This window comes from Morone saxatilis, unplaced genomic scaffold (assembly GCF_004916995.1).
Source record: "Morone saxatilis isolate NCDOM2014 unplaced genomic scaffold, NCSU_SB_2.0 Contig23, whole genome shotgun sequence".
Lineage (NCBI taxonomy): Eukaryota > Metazoa > Chordata > Actinopteri > Moronidae > Morone > Morone saxatilis.
Window position 1 is genome coordinate 15,265,643 of NW_023339796.1, and position 4,460 is coordinate 15,270,102.

The following is a 4,460-nucleotide window of genomic DNA, read 5'->3' on the forward strand; positions in this document are numbered from 1 at the left end:
TAACTGTGTATCTAACCTCTCATTTACAACTCTTAACACACTGTGACGTTCAATACAGTCTGAACGAATCACAATTAAAGGAAAGAATAAGATTAAATCTAATGTGTTGGTTGTGTCAGAGCCTTGTTAAAATGACAATGATATGATATGTTTTATATAAATCTGCTTTAAGCCTTTAATACCCACCCCACGTTTGGGGCTGGTCTGCCAAATTAAACCCAAATGGCTATTTCTGATCATCATATGAATTTAGACACCACATTTTCAACAATTTATTAGAAAGTTGAACTGTAAAAATGCTTGTTGACAAATCATTCTCCACTTAAGGTCCATTAAATCACATGTTCTCAAGCTTTTTACCACATTGAAGGGTCCTCGGTGGCAGAGTTGTGGCTATTTAACTGTAAATATTACATTACACAGAAGATCTGTTACATTGCATAAAGGTTGCAAGTGTATAACTTGTTTTACTCAAAATAGTTTCGATAATTCTAATTTACAAGGATAACCTTTAGAAAAACTGGATTAAATCAAGTCTTATGAAACTGAGTAAAAGGCAGCTAAAATAAACTGAATCATTTAAATGATTGTAATTCATACTCACAGTGATAGTTAATTTGAAATATATCAAATTTGAGTATCATCATAATTATCATAGCAGCTAGTAAGTTTCCATCAATTAAATAATTCCAATAATGTTAGCTGGTCACACTTATCAAATCATTCAGAAAATGGAATAGATCTGTTTTGTTAAAAAACATCTATTCCATTTTAATTCTTCTATTAGTATATTCTTCTATATACTCTTTTAAAACTAGATTTCTGTAAAACAACTATCAGTGTAGGTGCATCTGTACACGAGTGTGTGTGTGTGTGTGTGTGTATGTGTGGTACTGTGAAATTGATTGTGGCTGGACAGGAGGCAGGCAGGCAGGCGTGTGGTGGTGCCCAAGGGGCAGGACAGTGCTGAGTGAGCAATACTTCACCTGCACTGGAGGCTCACATGCACACACACACACACACACACACACACACACATAGATGCACACACAAACATCTAAACTTTCTCACACACACCTTGACCATTAAGATTTACTCTAGTCATCCAGCTCATTGATCTGAGGCAGGAACAGAGAGAACAGGGGAGAGGAGAGAGCGCCTGAGAGGAAAATAGAAAGACAGAGACAAACAGAGAGGTCTTGACATAAAGATTAACCTTGAAGCAACGTTGTAAATGTGAGATGGAGAGGGCGAAGTTACCTCAGGCTTTGTTGGACACATTTCTGTTTGTATTTCCTGCTCAGACACTGGGACAATATTAAACCATAAGCCTACATGATAATTAATACCTCTATTCTGAAGTTGGACCACTCTCAGGCCAAAATGATGTGTGCTTTGAACCACAATATGTAATGTGACAATAACCAGAGTAAACTTAAAGTGTTTAAATTCCCGAAATTCATTGGATAAGGTAATACATTTAAAAAGGAAATTTACAGGTACTATTACGGATGAGCTCTTTCAAGAACAATAGAGGACGAAATAATGCATAACTCACATGTCCTACAACATGAAGCCTTAAGGGGAAACAAAGACTCCTCTCTGCACAGACTCTGCACACCACTGGTTTGTGTATGACGCTGTGTATGACGCTGTGTGTGTGTGTGTGTGTGTGTGCTGGGAGGGTTTATTCTTTTAAACTAACTCAATTTTACTTTCATGTTGTCCAGCTGTATTGAACCAATTCAGGTTCTTTTGATTAACCTTTCTATAAATGTCAATTTCGTAGCTACAGTAACGAAAGTCTGCAACGAAATAAGAAATGAAGAGCTGCACCATTACAAAGCATGAGAAATACTGTACAGTCCAAGGTAATTGATTTGAAAAGGCCCAGGGGGTATTACAGTAATCTAAGTGAAGTTAGGTCAACATTCCTCATGCCTCCAAGTAACACTAGGTGTACTAGTCACTTTTAAAAAGTAATGAATCTGTACTGTATAGCCAACCTGTTAAAATACTCAACAGCTTATTGTAGAAACCACATTGATGTCATAAATGCTATCGAGGCAATAAATAAGAAAGTTCTAGTTTCACTACATTTGTTGTAAATTATGTTGATTGAGCAGATGTAGTCGCAACCAAAGTAGCTAGAGAGGGGCTGCATGATATGGTAAAAACATCATAGTGCAGTTATTTTTGACAGATATTGCGATTCATGATTATGTGGGAATGATCCATTTTCCATCACAAATTGAATTTTCACAAAAAAAACAAAACAACTATTAATGTCTGTGCCAAACAACCATGTTTTGTTGTTGTTGTAGCAGTACAGTACTTCATTATAGTGCTGTTTAGTCACACATTTAACTTAACATCAAAACATTACAGCTCTTGCGTTTTGTGTTTTGCATATTGCACTTCATATTATATGAATTAATAACATTTCGATTAATTGTGCAGCCCTATCTAAAAGCTTTTATAATTTTTGGATGGACCACTTTATCGGTGTTTGTTGTCTCGGCATGATAAATCATAGAAATGGTGAGATAGGGATCACACTTTTAGACAGTCTCTTCTCAAGGTTGGATCAGTTACACATACAGTAAGTAAGGGAAATACTGGCATGAAGATTTGCCAAGGTTTGTGTAGGAGTTTCCATGTAGTTTAATAAAAATAACACAAAATTTAAACTTCACCGAGGGTAGGAAACCTATTGGCTTGAGTTTAGAATGAGACTCCAATAGCCAAAGTTGAAGCAAATGTGTGGAACTATCCACTATGTCAACCCCACAACCCAAAACTTCCCCCAGCATTATTTCAATGTCAAACCATAACCTGTTTATAGATATGTCTCCTTCATGTAATACTTTCAAGGAGGGCAAAATGTATTTCTCACACTTTTTGTGCATGAAGTACATATTTGCATTTTAGGACATTGTGCTCATTTCACAAAATCTCAGGAGACTGGGCTGCAAAGCAGAGTGACAGATTGTCCTTTCCTTCCTCGTGGATTGCTTTGGCAAAGGTAGCCTGCTGACGAGAAACATTCTGTGCAATAATAATTTCAACGAACAGAAATATTGATAGTTATTTATGAGACAGGTCTCACATTAAACAGTCTCATAGATTAGGCGTAAATGTATCAAGTCTAAATGGTGTAATATAGTGTTTCCGCAATATTGCTTTTTCACAGACTTACTTCAGCCCATAAGGGATGATAATTCATTGGAGGGGGGTGAGTATAGCTGCTTGTTAAGTAGTTGAGCTCTTTATAAATGTCACATGCATCCTTTTTTAATAAAGAACACGGATTAAAGTACCTATACAGTACATGCACACACTAACATGTTGGTACAGAAATGAATGAAAAGAAATGAAATAGAGGAAGTGTGCTGAACAGTGTCATTTTTTTGTAACTCTGTGTTGGAGCTTTGAGGGAGGAAAAGACTCAACAAGTGCTCTATTGTTGCTTTTGTTTGTTCCCAGGAAGGCTTAACAAGAGAGTCTAATACTCTCTCATTGTTCTCCACAAACGCCACACAGCATGATGAACTTCAAAGCACTTAGCTCCTGACAGTTACACACACAGCCGCACTACAGTATGCACGCCCACACACATAGACTGACGCTGCCCGACACAGCCACAGAGGAAACTGCTTACATGTTACAATACACTATAAGTGGCAGACTTGGTGTGTAAATATCCAACTAACGAATCAATATGCTAAGTGAACGGTGGCTTCCCAATAAAGCTCGGGGAAAGTGTTTTAATGTGACACCGCTGACACATATCCAAAATAAAGAAAACTATATGTTCCCCTCACAAACACACATTACGGGAGAGAAGGGAGCACTGACTTTATTAGGGAGATTAAAGCTCCTGAGGCCTTGGCCACACCTTGTGAATATTGACGGATCTGCAATAACAATCAAACAAAAGAGAGAAAACACACGAAGAAGAGGAAGGAAGAGCGAGAGAGGAAATATGATGCAATGGGGTAATAAAGAAGAAAATCCAAGGACGCGAGACGCCTGCGAACCTGAGAGAGGAGTCAAAAGAGACAAATGGGACATGAATGGATGCAGATGAGATGCAAAGAAGCATGACATCAGAGAAGGCAATGCAACCGAGTGATGGAGAGACGATGGCATCAAAGGATGAGTAATGCTAAATTTATTCCTCCATCTACTCCATCTAACTTCTCTCCATTCTCCCAGAGTGCAAACAGCTCTCCATCAACACCAGATGAGATTTCTTGCATTTCTCCCGGTCACTTAAAACAGATATAATGTTATAGCTTTGTCAATAACAGAAGGTATTTATATCAAACAAAACGAGGGCTCGGTTCATCTTTCTCTATCTGACACACACACACACACAAACTAACAGTCTCATAATACTATAGTAGTTTTCTGTTCAACTCTGGGCTTATTACGTGACATGAATTCTTTATTTTATG